We start from the raw sequence: 15,663 nt of genomic DNA on the forward strand, positions 1-15,663 counted from the left end.
ATTACATGTGTTTATGACTGTGATGTTGGTTTTTAATGCACATAAAATATTTTAGGACACTATTTGTTTCAGAATCTTTTTTTTCTTCATTTCCCTTCTCTAAAAAACTGGTGCGTCTTATAGTCCAGTGCGTCTTATGGTCCGAAAAATACGGTATATCACATTTATCCGTAGCCAATTTTTGAAGGAGGATTTTTGCATTTTCAAATATGCTAAAAATCAACAATGTGCAAGGGGTATACTTATTTCTTCACATTATTAAAACAGTGGCTCTTTTTTTCAAATAAACATAACTCAATAAACTATATATAAGCAAGGCAACCTAAATGTTAACTGGAGATTACATGCTGGGTAAAACTAAAAATAGTGTTTATACTGATGCTTAAGTTACACAACACAGCAGTGGTGCAGAGCCCAAGCCTGGGATCACTTTCTCTTTCCTGCTGTCAATAATTAGACTGCAGATAGCTACAGGTGTGTAATATATGAGATGATAAAGAAATGTTCATGTTAGACCTATGATGACAGCCCTTCATATTTTACAATAGTACGGGCTGGGTCAGTGGTTTAATTCACCAGTGTAAGTAATCAAATTCTGTACAACCACACAGACAATATTCACATTATCTAGTAGTTCAAAGTTCCCTGCAATTTCCAGTCCAGTAAGATATAATAATAATATCAGTTTGGTTGCTTTAGGCAGTCAGTGCAAGCCTTTCTGTGGTTAAAGAGACAATTATATAAAGTATTCTGTAAACCCTTCAACTGTATATTTTAATATAATACATACAACATTTTACCTAACTGTCCAATTTATTTTCCTATATAGGACACTGCACGCTTTCCCATTGGACAATAGCTTCTAGTTTACTGATAATATGTCCAGTCTAAATATTTGATATTGTGTAACCAGATTGTGATTTGATATCATGTGGCAGATTTATTAAGCATTTATAATAGATACCCAAAATTATCAAAAAAATGTTAAAAATGTATTTTCAATAAATGGCAATGAATAGTTTTTAGATATTTATTTCTAAATCTATTACAATAGGTCTCTTTGTTCCTAAGGAAGCAGACATCAATCCACAAAATGAGTAGAATAGCAATACAAAGAGAAAAATGTAAAATTGATGTGAATTCTATAGATTTTAATTGTCATAAATAAATGGATTTTAGAATTTTATTGGTAAATGTTCATTTTAACCTTTATTTAGAATCATGCCTAAAAAGTCTAAAAATCTTTCAGCAAAAATCTGTTCAAACATCAATGTTGACCAGTTTTAAGGTACAGCTTCACATTTGTTTTTTATACTATATACTGGTAGTCAACAGGATCACTTCTTGATGTTTACTAAAACTGCAGAGCCCTGCCCATTGTTGCAGTTCATATCAAGAAGTGCTTGCCCTCTATGAACAGATTTGTGTAGGTATAATAAACAGTGGAATTGCTTATTGCTCCATTTTGTCAGAAAGCAATCCCTGCTGTATAAGCTGTTGTAGATTAAAAAAAGAAAAACATAAAAGGCACTTTAAAGTTAAAGTGTGGGGCAAATGCTTACATGGCTCGATATAAACTGCCATAACTGTTTAGACAGGCTCTAACGTGACATACTTTTGTTAAATATAAGTAAGATTGTAAAGAGAATACACAATTTGATGGCAATGTTTGAAAGATGGCAAGATTTGTATTTATTTAGTATTTTTTTATGTTACACTATGTATAGCTTGGGCAGCACGGTGGCTCAGGGGTTAGCACTCCGGCCTTTGCAGCGCTAGGTCCCTGGTTCGATCCCCAGCCAGGATATTATCTGCATGGAGTTTGCAGGTTCTCTGCGTGGGTTTCCTCCGGGTACTCCGGTTTCCTCCCACATCCCAAAAAAACATGCAGTTAGGTTATTTGGCTTCTCCCTAACAATTGACCATAGACTACATGAGTCACATATGGCATAAACCTTGTATGGTAAGGACATTAGGTTGTGAGCTCCTTTGAGAGACAGTTAGTGTCATGACTATGGACTTTGTACAGCGCTGCGCAATATGATGGCACTATATAAATACTTAATAATAATGTAAACAGGCAAATCTGTGATTATTTTAGGTGTAATACTTTTTACTACTATTGCTTCCCTATACAGAAGCATTCCCTATGATTCCCTATATATTCCCTATATATCTGAACGCCATCTGATCTGCTCTAAGCTGCTTTTGCATTGATTTAAATAGGGGAAATTGCAAGTCCCTGCTGTGATGATGCAAGCAAATGCTCATGTACATATAGTACATGAGTTTGTGTAGGCCATATATAAAGACAGTGAGGAGATTGCTAGGGGCTAGTCTTAGGCAAGGAATGTATGTTTTACTTACTAGTACCTTTTTGTTCCTGTTTCCATAGAGCACCACAATTATCAGTCAGAACTCATGGTATATCCTGCAGTCATTGCTAATGATAAACTGCTATGTAGAAATGGCATGTAGAAGAAGGCATGTAGTGTGAAGAGCAGCAATTTAATGGTTCTATAGTCAACTAGGGAAAAAGGAAGGGTAAAGAGGAAAACTCTTCTCTAATAGTTTTGGTTTTAAGCTAGCCCTAATAAATCATCAATTTATAATTACAAGAAAGTATAGATATAGAGAGGGCTTTTTAAGGCTTGCCATTTAAGTTGAGTTTACTCAGATAAAGAATGTATCAAGAAATACATACACAAGCTTTTACATTCTCAAGAACAATAACAGTTGTAACATGGATGATGATTATTAAGTTATTTTAGTCTCTTAATTCGTGATCAAAAATAGTATTGCAGTCTCCGATCCAAAAAGATGGGTGGGAATTACCAAACCTAGCTTGATGTCCATAATATTTCCTGGATATTCAACTAGAAATAAAAAAATCTTAGAGAGCACACCTCTGTTTTCTACACGACACTATCTCATACAGGATTTAGTGATCATCGATTTATTAGGTGTCTCCAAGATATACCCTGAGGAAGCCTATTGGCGAAATGCATTGGGATCGTAGACTGCATTTTTTTTTATCATGAATTAAGAGACCAAGAGATTTTTATTGTCATCATCCATGTTACAACTGTTATTGTTCTTGAGAATATAGCCTATATATGTATATTCTTTATCTGAGTAAACAACTTAAATCGCAAGGCTTAAAAAGACCCTCTCTGTATCTATCCTTTCTTGTAATTATGAATGGGCCCTATAGTCATTTTACATGTAAAATATTCATTGTCAGCTCATTCATTTCCTACTTATCTGCAGCAAAATGCACAATATTTCAAATACAATACTTCAAGAATATGTGCTAGTTCAATGACAGACAGTAAACCGTGCTGGATCCTGTACAGGCATAATTTGGCAAAAGGCAGCTTTTAGTGATGGGCAGGAGCCTTTTTTTTATATCACTTACCTTGATTTTGTACATATGTATACTTTAAAGAACAGACTTAGGTCTTTACTTGATTATTTGTGCTGTGTGTCAGTGTGCTTAAGATGAGATTCCTTCTTGTCACTAAAATATCAAGTAATCTATTTGAGTAGGAATCATTGCCGCACCTGTTGGCTGTGTACAACCTTGATCTCCTGCAATGAAGCGATTACATGCAAGATGAGGCTTATTAAATGTGTTTTCATTGAGGCCAAAATTAGCATGTGATGTACGCGAATAATTTACTGCGTTAGACGGCAACCTATTGGACTGCTAAGAATCTTAGCTATAGATGGCAGCTGCTAAGGCAAACGTTTTGACATTAAAAGCCTACTCTTTTTTTTCTGCAGCATTTAAAGTTTTTTTTTTCCTCTTAGTGCTCTTTTAATAATGCAGGGAATCTGACATTCAGGGAAAGATTTCCTGGTGGAGAATTAGTTACTGCCATTGAAATACATGAACCTGGAAGATTCCTCACCAGAGAAGATGTTTGAGGGAGTTTCTTATCCTCCGCTTTATTAGAACGTAGGATTCTACATTTGGGAGAAGAGGAGGAAAATTCCTTCTCAACACCACACCACATCCCTGTTGAAATATTTGAAATCAAAAGAATTTTTTTCTCGACGATGGGACTTTTAAGTCGTGTACATACTGTCACTACAAGATTTTTTTCTTTAAAAATATTTCTACACAATTTTATTTTCTCAATACAAGTATTTAAAAACATTCAAAACATTTGTGCATGTCCTTTTTTCTTTTCTGGAGTACATAGGCAACAATGTAAAACACTTTTTCCATTTAAACTGTCTTTGACGCGTTTACCCACAAGGGCTTCCTCAGGACATGTTATGATGGATATCTCAATCTCTTAATATCTTTTACAGATTCATGTTGTGGATTATCTTTCCTCTCCATCAGAATAATGAAACATCAAAACAAAAAAGTATATATTCAGCTGTGTTTAGCTGATTACATCCTTTCTAATACAAAACTTTAAACCTGATTGTTGATTCCTCCCTATAGGATTCTCATATGTTTGTAAGTTCAGCAATATCAATCACTTATTAGTTGTTGAATGTTGTTCTCTTTTGGGTCTCTGCAAACAGCTCCACTGGGTGAAATGTGCTGGGATACTTTCACAAAGTTACAGTTGCCATCACTTACTAATTTTAAATATTCAAATAAATCAAACAGTTACAATGTAGTATCCAACTAAAAATAGAAATGAGGCTGCAGCCTAAAGTAATGAGAAAAGTACACCCTCTTTTAATGCTAAGGTGCATATCAGGACATAAAAAAACTAAAATGTAAAATTTCATCTAAACTTAGGTGTAAAACACACCAGATTCCACTTAATATTTGTTTTAACAAAAATAAAGCCAAAATGGAGATGCTTCATTGAAAGAGGGTTTACTTTCTTTTTCTCATCACTGTATATGCCTTTCAAGTAAACTGGAGGAGACAAGTTGTTATCTGCACAGCATACTAGTAAATTATGACACACACACCGACCTCCCGTGCTGTCCAAAAATCTAAAACATTTTCATATAAACCTATCTATTATCAGAAAATGTATAACATGATTGAGGAGTGTTTATTCACTGTAAATGTCAGCATAAATGAATACATTCATTGTGCTGCACATAAAATTGTAGAAATTGTTTTGTATGAAGTGGTTTGGCAGAATAAAAAGCAGTGCCTCTTGCCACCTGTTCAAGTAAAGTAGCAAGTGCCAGTCATCTTGTACTGGCATTATATACAATTTATAGAACATGTGTTGGAAAATACCAGCCTAGACTTCTATTTTATTTTAAACTAAAATCTGGAACATTACCTCTAGTGGCAAGCTGCCCAGCTCCTCTAAGCCCTCCCCATTCACTGCATGGGTACCAAAGGACAGCAATGGAAATCAAATGCTATTCATTCGTCTGAGACTTAGGTTTTAGGCAGCGTGGGAGGCAAAGCAGTATACTGCGTTCTGACATCTGCTGCTCTATGCAAGTGATGTTTGCACTAAAGATTATTTCCCTTTAAAAGGTGAGCATGCATGTTTCATTCCTTCTCCTGATTTGGGCCCCTGGAAAGGCATACAGCATCTGTATAGCTGGCAGTGAAATGGTATTTCCAGGCAGGCACTCTGTTGGAGGATAGTGAGCCAATCCACTGCTTTGTCTGAGCAGCTGAGAACTTCAACTGAGTATTACCATGGTGTACGGTAACACAGACCTGTTCCATGAGCAAGTAAAGTACTGAGCAAGTGTTAGGGTCAATATTTATAGACCGCTACACTGCAGTTTAGGAGACCAACAGGGATCAGCAAGTGGCTGGGTAGAGATCTTCAGCAACAAGCTCCGATGGTTCTGATTTTTCCTTTTTTTTATTGTAATCTTCAGGTTTTGACTTTTCACTGTTGAATTCAAGGCAGTCCTGCTACAAGCAATGAGAAGGGGAGTGTGAACTTTATAGTAAGTGATCTCTTGTCTTAATTGTGCCTAGTCAGTGCAGCACACAGCAGGTGCTCTGCTGAAATGTCAGTGCTACAATACAGATATTGTGCCTTTCTTTTTGATTGTTCTCAATTTACTTAAGTTTTTAGTTATGCCTACATTAAAAATGTATATGAAAAATGACATTCATATGAAAGCAGTTAATGATATTTATGATACAATTACACTGAGTATTGTAAAAATTGTTTATAAAGTGCCATAGGAAAATATCATTAATGTTGACAAAAATACATATAATAAATACTATGTATAAATGTAATAGTACAACAGATATGGGATATATATAAAAAGATTTAAAACAACTGAAAAAAATGGATTGATTTATTTAACCTATTTCTTTTCTTTCATAATGACTACTCTGCATAATCACACATGTCAAACTCCCATGTTATCAAACAAAAGTACATCAATTGTTTTGTAGTGATAATTATTGCACATAGTAAAAGGTAAGTAACACAGATGGCTGTCAGCATGGGATGCTCTAGCCTTCCTGTGATTGCTTGAAGTTAATAGTTTAAATTTACCCAATATTTTTTAACACATTAAACATTTACTATTTATTTTCGTAGTGCTAATATGTTGGCATTGTTCTTGCTTCATCCTATTGTTCAGGAACATAATGATCATCAATGCTTGTTGACAATCACTTTGCTTTGGTATGTTCTATACATTGTGTTATATATGGTATTTATGATTCGTTTAATATGCTGCTGAAATTCACAACTTGTGGGTTTGACATTTGGTGTTAACCTAAATGCTTGTTTATTAAAGTAGCCCTGACATTTAGGTTAACACTACACAAGAATTTGTGGAGCACCAAGGCAGGCAGTGTTACCAAATTGTTCTATTGTTTTTAAAAAAAAGGACCATTTTTGTCATGAATAAAAAATTGCTCTTCTTAAGCCTCTCCCATGTAATCTAAATTCTAGCATACCTTAAGTATTTTACATAAATAAAATCTGCATATAGTCTATTGTTTTAAACTTTCAGACACTATCTAATAGACGGGTTGTGGAGGAATCCAGGAAATATATATATATATGTAAATATACACACAGCATAAAAATTGTTGATTTTTTCAAGCAGTCCCTACAGATACAGGTGAATTGAAAATCACTAGGAAAGGTGGTCTTTTTAATCTAAACAAAAATATCAATAGCTGTAATGGTGTGCTTTAGACAAAGTAAGCACCCATTTGGCCTCAAAAGTAAGCACCCATTTGGCCTCAAAAGCAAATGATGCCCAATTTATCAGAAATTACAACTTGTGGAGATTTTGCATAACTGCTTACTTCTCTCTGGATCGTTTGACTATTCCCACAACATTTCTGATTCAGATAAGGGCTTTCACTAGGTCTATAACCCTCTTTGTCTTCATCAGAGCCAGTTTCTTGATGGATTTACTACTGTGCTTTGGATTTTTGTTGTCCTGAAATTCCCATTCCTTGTTCAACTTGACAAATATCCTCCCATTCTCGTCCACTACAAATTGATATGGAGCAGGATTCAAAGCATGATTTGAAAATTATAAGCCATACATTGGGCCAAGCATGGCTGCTGTTACTGTGACCAAACATTTACATCTTTAAATTGTGGCTGCTTGTCTTTGTATATATATTGCAGGATAATCTGTACCCTTTTTTTCATATTGTTCATTTTAGACAGCAAGGTCTTTCTGGCATACCTCCTACGCTCCCATGTAGGGGACTTCTTTTAGCAACAGGTGTTATCTTTTGAGCTGAATTTGGTGGGCCAACCATTCATGGAAAATTAGCAATTTTCAATATATGTTTGAATATTTTACTTACAGTTTAGTGATCATATTCAAATAATCTGTCAGTTTTTGTTTTATTTGTTGTTAGATATTCACAAAATACTTTCTGAGATATGCACTTATTTTATCCACATGACAAATCTACGTTTTCATTCATTTAGAATAAAGGTACAACTCTAGTCCTTAAGGGCCACATACAAGCCTAGGATTTTTTAAATATAAATAATTAAATCTATCTATCTATCTATCTATCTATCTATCTATCTATCTATCTATCTATCTATATACACACACACATACATACATACATACATACATACAGAGACACTGGCAAGGGATATTCTTGCCTTTGCAGCAATACTTGTGATACTTTTTTATTTGCAGCAACAATTCAATTTGAGCCTTATCTCCTTATCTGTTTCACCTAAAAGTTTAAAATATTTACTAAAGGCTTTTGCTTTCCTTTCTATATTTTACCTACAATTTAGTATTAACCGTCACAAAAACTTTAGCAATCTTTCTTGTGCACTTTGAAAGTATATGTCATCTGCTATAAATATTATTCACAAATTTCAGGAGCGTCTGAATTTTACCAATTAAGTCTATAGCAAATGATTTATGGTAGCCCAAAGCTTAAGGCCATGGCTGAGATTAATATCCAGATGACAGCTTGTGACAAATGCCTTAAGTGTCTTTATATATCAGCCACAGGGTGAACAGATCTTGGTATGAGAACACCTGGGCTATCTTCTCGTGCTTTATGTCTTTTTTTATGATGTCCAAAAGCATCAGCGGGCATTGAAAACATACTGAACAAATGCTCTTTCTAAGGTGTTTTTCTTTCCATTGCACAAAATAAATTTGAACGAATTCCAATGAACATTAATGTTTCAGACATCATTAGCCCCTGTGTTTGTGTACTCCCACCCATGCTGTAATATAAGCTTAAGGTTAGCTGTAACACAAGAGATCCATACATTGGAATATGACCTGTGTATATGTGTCATACCTTAGCTCAGGAACACGTATGCCTTGCAAAAACATTGCATTTTAGAAACGCATTACCTGGGCCAGTGTGAGTATCATGTCTTGTAACTCACAGACAAAGTGAGTAACTTTGGCAACTTTTTCCTCTACAGGATTTGTATGTCTGTGGTTCCTCTTTGTGTGTCTGTGGTTCCTCTGTGGTGATGTATGATATGTTGTTGCATTTGTGGTATAATGTGAAATGAATAAGAATTATTATGGAAACCATGCATGCAAACAAAACTTACTTATATCTATATACATGTTCTCCTTTTTTTAAATGAACATAAAAATGTAAAGTATGTTATATGTATGCAAAGTTTAAGATATCTGATATTGTATAGTGAAGCCAGGGACAGTTTAGTATCAATTTCAGGCTTAACAGGATTTACCAGATGCAGGGAGCTGTGTTCTTCAATGGACAAGATGAATGGAAAATCATCTTCATAAATTAAATGTTACTCTCTAAAACATTTTCCTTAGTTTGTTTTTTTCCCTAAAAGACATTTAATTTTGATATGTTTGCAAACATTGATTATTGAGCTTTAAAGTCCCTTTACTATTAGTGATAATGGTATTTGGGAAATTCCTTAAATTGTTGTTTGTCTGAGGTGAGAGATACTCACAGGCATTTTCATGCATTTGCAACAAGTAAAGTGCTGCTTGTGATACTTTTGTTATTTGGATCAACAGTTAACATTTTTTAGGACAACCTTTCATGGGTTTACCCCCACTCACAGAGCAAAAATGGCTACCCATGGTATATATATGGCTATTAAAATAATGTTAATTGATCGGAATTTATTTCACCTATAAGTTTAAAATGTTGGCTAAAATTGTATGTTAGTTTGTATACACTCTTGCCTGGAAATTGTTTATTTCCCCTGATTTTGTGAGGTTTACCTCCAAAAACATGCTGGTAGATTAATTGGCTCTTCTGGCACAAAAATCGCAGAGGACTAAGACTGTGGTAGTTATTGACATGACTATGGACTTTGTGATCAATAAATATATATAGTAAAGCCTCTTGTTTGCCTCATGTAGTCACTTGCCCACTGTACCCTAATCCGGCTCTTCCCACATATAGAGCCTGATTTATTAACGCTCTAATAAAGAAAGAGCATACACTTTGATCAGTAAACCTGGGTGATCAAGCAAACCTGAAATGGATAATAAATAGCAAATAACAAATGGGCTTTAGACTTCATTTATACATAAACGTTATTGTGTAAAAAAAGAGAAAAAAAGCTATGAGGTAATGCATGTAGTATACATCCAAAGCATACCTAAAATATGAGAAACTGCATATGCATGCTGTGAGACTACAGTGAGGTAAATGTAGCCTCTTTTGCAGTGAGACATATCCCGTTATGTTTGGTCATTTATTGTTTACTTTCTCCACACTTTGTTAAGTACCTCCGGTAATTCCATTGCCTTCTTCTCATAGGTATTTAATGAGCAAAGTTCTCACTTCTGATTGCTCATCCTGCTCCCAGGAACACATAATTGGGTGCCTATTAATTCTACAGATAATCCTTCTTACTGGATGTCATTTTAGTGCATATACAGAACAACTATCTATCAAGTATTAATGACTGACAGATAATACCATCTACATACACTGCACAATTGGCAAACCATAACGTAGGAGGTGAGGATTTATTCAGAAGGCAATAAATATGACCCTATTAGCCCTGGGGCAGAGCTGTATTAGCTGTATGGCAGAAACATTTTGGCTTTTTTTCAGGTTTTACCATGTTTTTAATATTATATTTATTAAGAAAAACAGTAACAGTAGGTGAACCATAAGTGATTATAATTTCATTATCTGTCTACTTGACTTGACTGTTTAATATTGGTAAATGACCACAAGGATCATAAACATGGCCCGTGGAGTTGTAGGCATAGAAATTTTTTGTATAAAGTAAGAGTGAAACAGGATGCATTTATTTATTGGTTTTCATATCTCATTTCTATAACTATATATGTGATTGTAGAAGGTAAAGTATTTTTCACTTGGCGACTTCTGAGGATTCTGAAATACAGGCTTCCTTACTAAAACACGCACAGGTGGAACTACAGCATTGTCATGTGATCTCTTTCCCATATCTTTGATCTATTTGTAAAATTACAGTGCTTGAACCTATTGATGTAGAACATGATGTTAATTATTTTGCCTCCACCCTATCAAGCTTAAAATTAAAATGTGAACTGAAAATTAACGGATGTATTGTTTTGAGGCTTTGACCTGGAAAATTTCTCACTGACATTTGTTAGAATTTATAGACTATTCTTTAATCATGAAAACAGCAATTTTTGCAAGTTTCAAACACATGATTATTTATAAAGTGCTTTTGGTGATTTTTTTGCTTTTACATTTGTTTAGCTTGCAGAATACAAGCTAGATGTTTAGAACACTCTCTCCAGCCTCAGCTCTGTGATAATATATAGCACCACTTGCGGTAATAGTTGTCTAGTAATTTTGAAATCCTGTTACTTGTGCAGTGTCATACGAGTTTCTAACAAATTGAATCTGACAATGTGAATAAACTACGGTGACCCAGGACATCGAGTTCTGGTGTGTTATCTCAAGGTTTAGAACATTTTATTTGTAAATAAATCAAATGAGGAACTATATGAATTTTGCAGTCTTTACCAGTTAAAGATAAGCAGCAAACTGCTGTCCAGAAAACATGCATGCCACTTCAAGCATGTTTAAATTATGCAATTATTATTGCTAATTATTATTATTAGCAGTCAGGCAAATACAGCTTCCAGTGCCTAATGGGATCCTTTTGCGAATCACTCATTTTCTATAAGCTGGTAAGGCAAAGTTTTGTAGCCCATCCTTTCCCTCCCTGAAGTTTTCTATATACTAATTCCTACACACTCTCTTCCAGCCCCTAACTTTTGTTTGTGACACAAATATTGTATATAGTAAATCTGTTTAGCTAACCCATAAATCTCTGGAAATCCTTTTCAATGTGTTGAACATTTATTGGTAAATCAGGATATGTAGGAAAACAGCTAAAACATGACAAACCATATAATAACAATATTTAAGTTACTTAATACCTAGTTAGTTTCTCTTTAAGCCTTTCCCATAACTAGATATCCCTTTGCTAGACCTGTGCAACTCTTTTACAGTAGCTTGTCATTTTATTTTCACTTTTCTTCATAGGGCTAGCAGACCTTAAAATATATGATTCACTATTTCTATCAGATTCCATATTTTATATCAATACTTGATATGTTGGTTTGTTGGGAGTCAGTTTGGAGAATTTCATACATAAAAGGAACAACTAAGAAAAAGTACATCAGGTTCAGCTGGTTGCTTTCCAGCCAAACAAAATTGTTTGATAAATGTGATGGTAGTATTCGTGTGCCATGCTTGTTAACCCCCTTCCCCTCATCTTTTTTTTCCATTTTCTTCTCATGGAGTGTTGGTAACCTGGAACATATTATATCCAAGAAACACAGTTAAGGAGCAAGCAAAAATAGCTTAGATGTATGCACATAGATTGTTTTCTCTGAAACTTCAGCTCCATTTAAATGTTATTTCAGCAACAATAATCATAAAATTTTTAAGAGCATGGGTGGGTTGCTTTTTATGGAAGGTTCCAGTCCGTGTTAGGTTTCAGGCTGAAGCCAAAGTTTATTCTTGTTATATTTGTAACAGATTGAACCTGAGAACAGAGGCTACTTGTCCTACTAAAACTCCCGCTCAGCAGAACAGACGGGCTCATTAACAGGTCAGCTAATCAGGTCGTAGTTTATGGAAATTGCATGCTAAATACGCAAGTCTTGGCTCAGTTAAATATCGAGCTGAACATGAAATTACAGATGTGCCTGGAGCAGTGTTTATGTTATCTGAGTGTAAATTTCCTCTCAATAAAAATAGCGGTGGGCTACCTTAACTAATGAGCGGACCATAGCTTTACTGCACACGTGATCTTAAGACTAGTATATGTGTCTTTATCACACGCCTCACAACATGGGAGCAGGAACTTGGAATAAAATTAAAAAATGTATTTTTCCTAACTATAGCATATTAATCTATAGCTTTATATGTGACATTAATGATCTGCTGGGACTTTTTATGTCATGAAGAATATCTAAAAAGGTGAACTAAAAAAGTAGTGAAATGTGTTCCATGGGTTAAAAAATACTCAAGCCAAAAATACTTTCAAAAAGTACTGGAAAGCTGACCTGTTTATTTTTTCCCAACAGAGGAGTAATCTCTTAAAGCTTGGAACAGCATTCAGAAGTTATGACACTAAAGTGAAGTGATTTATTGTCCTTGATTTTTTTTTTTTAAAGCAAACCTATACTCTACCCATTTATTAACAATTGAGCCTCTCAACTGCCTAAACTAACCTGTATTTGTCAGCTGCCATGTTGGCTTCGTGACATAACCAATACCATTCTCCTGCCTCCTATGATACAGCACTCCAATGGTGCCTGAATGCTGTCAGTTGATGATGGAGAATGATCTTTAGCCCTGTTTAGGCTCCAACCTAGAGTTGAAACTTGAGTTGAAATAAATAATGGTATGTGTATGTGTGTGTATATAAATATATATATATATATATATATATATATATATATATATATATATATGTAGTTCTTTATGTCTTTTGATTTTAATATTCGTTGCCCAGCCCTATAGGTGGGCAACAAAGCAGTGGTGAGCATTGGTATCGGGTGTCTACTTTCAAGCGAACCTGTTACTTTTTCTAAATATTCTCTTTGAGCTGTAAATGTGGTGTTGTACTCTATTCCAAAAAAGTATATGCAATGTAGTTGACCTTTCAGTAACTTTGCAAGGGGAGCAGGGGACTTAGCAGGGGAGTACTATGATCTCTTTAATAAGTAATAAACTGAACTCTGAACCAAACTCTGAACTTGACTGAGTGAAAATGCAGAAGTCCAAGTCAAACACAGAGTACCTTCATGGCAGACTTACTAGATATTATTTTATTAAAACTTTCATGACTGGGTTTCATATACTCTAACTTTAGCTCTATATACTCTATATACTCTTACTCTTAATAGGTAAAAGGGCTCCCTTTTATATATAGAGTTTTTTCCTACCTAAGATCTAATATCTCTCTTGCTGTTATTCTCCTGTTTAATGAAAACATTATAAGTACTCCTGTCTTATTAAACAAGTGCTTAGATAAATATGGTGATTTCCAATTTTGATGTAATAAAAGCAACTGTTGCCTGGTTGCTTTTGGTTTAGACATGGTTCCAGGTTCAAGGTTAGTATATACTGAAAGCATTGGATTTGGATAACAACTCCAGCAGCAGCTCAGCAGCATTCATTGCTGTACTTATCTTGTGTAAATGCTATCAGCATAAAGTCTGTCGACATGTTTCTTTCAGGGATTTAGCCAGATAGGAAAGACTAAGGCTAGGTACACAATAATTATGGTTTGAAAATGAACAATCAACGATTATTCACTATTATTTTGAACGATCATATTGTGCACAATTCTGTACATGCTGAACAATACGATTGTTCAAATACAATCCACCAATAATGTACACTCCAGATACGATCATTTGAACAATGCAGGAAGTGACATGTACAGGAGAAAGTGTATACACAATAGATTATGAACGATCATCGCCCAATCAGATCCGCCAGGACAGTCATTTATTTCCAGTGGGATTCCTTGGTCGTCGGGGTCAATGACCAGTGGTTCTGCACTTTTTTTGTGAACAATTTTCGAACGATCTTTTGTGGATCATTCATTTCCAACAACAATTATAGCATGTGTGTACGCAGCGAAGCCTTAATTCAGGGACCAGATAATTCAGGCCTCTTTAACAACATGATACTAAATCAGAGTGGCACACACAAGAAGATTTTGGTCTATAAGTAGGATAGTACAAGACATAGGACCTGATTTATTTATTTATTAATAATTAGGCTCTCCAAGGCTGGAGAAGATATACTTTTATCAGTAAAGCTGAGTGATCCAGCAAACCTGGAATGGATCTGGTCCAAGATTCAAAACAATTGATTGCAAATAGCCAATGGCATTAAATAAATGAATTCCAGGTTTGCTGGATCTCTCAGCTTTACTGATGAAAGTGTATCCTCTCCAGCCTTGGAAAGCTTTAATAAATCAGTCTGGGGCAGGCCAGAACTCGTAAACACTTTTCTTTATTTTTATTTTTTTTTTCTGTTGACAGGCTATACAGTGTAGGTGCATTAGAAGTATGTCAGTGTTCTCCCCAGAAATGTTTTTAAACTGGGTGGGAAGAGGCTGTAGGTGAGTGGGGGCCCTGTATTGCGACCCAACCTTTCAGTAACCACTCAAAAACACCCGCGTTACTGGTTACCGTGTAGTGCATCTGGCTAAAAGAAGCTGGGGAGAACACTGCATGTTTTGGTAAGAGTAGGCGTCCATTTACCTATAGAGTAAAGCCAAAGTGTACTTAAAGCGTACCTAAACTCAGATATTTCACTTTACATATAAGGGTAGACAACCCTTTTATGTTAGGTAAAAATTAAGTTTTTTTCTTTTTAAGCACAACATACTTGGCCTAGGGGATTGGGAATGAATGGAAGTGCAAAGCCTCCCAGGATACCTATGTCACGCATCCCGGGACGCCCTTGGGTGCTTTTTCTGAGCATGCCCGAGATGCTAGGAGCCTTTTCATAGGAAGAGAAAATTCTTTTTTCTCCAACCTACGTTACCCGATCTTGCACCTGGGTCAGGTGGCGTAGGAAGAGAACCAGGTAGAAGAGGTAAAGTTAGCACCGCCCGGCGCGCTGACTCAGGGTTGGATGCCCGTACGACGCAGGACCTGATGAAAGACTCCACCAGATAGATCAGACTGCCCTACGGGATTGAAGGTAAAAGTATTTTTTTTTGTTTTAGGCATTTTTCAGTTTACTTCTTCTTT

The 15,663-nt window shown here is 35.3% G+C and overlaps 1 protein-coding gene across 3 annotated transcripts in view; it reads left to right on the plus strand.

Moving 5' to 3' along the window:
- The window catches only part of BMPR1B (bone morphogenetic protein receptor type 1B), a 228,052-nt gene that overhangs the window by 114,720 nt on the left and 97,669 nt on the right, over positions 1–15,663 (plus strand). For 2 of the 3 annotated variants that reach the window (XM_072405584.1, XM_072405586.1), the window contains exon 4: positions 5,830–5,901. The exons of the other annotated variant lie outside the window; for it this stretch is intronic. The gene's annotated coding sequence lies outside the window, so the exon portion shown is untranslated. The remainder of the gene's footprint in view (positions 1–5,829; positions 5,902–15,663) is intronic. 3 annotated transcript variants of the gene reach the window in all.

The sequence above is a fragment of the Pyxicephalus adspersus genome, chromosome 3 (assembly GCF_032062135.1).
Source record: "Pyxicephalus adspersus chromosome 3, UCB_Pads_2.0, whole genome shotgun sequence".
Lineage (NCBI taxonomy): Eukaryota > Metazoa > Chordata > Amphibia > Anura > Pyxicephalidae > Pyxicephalus > Pyxicephalus adspersus.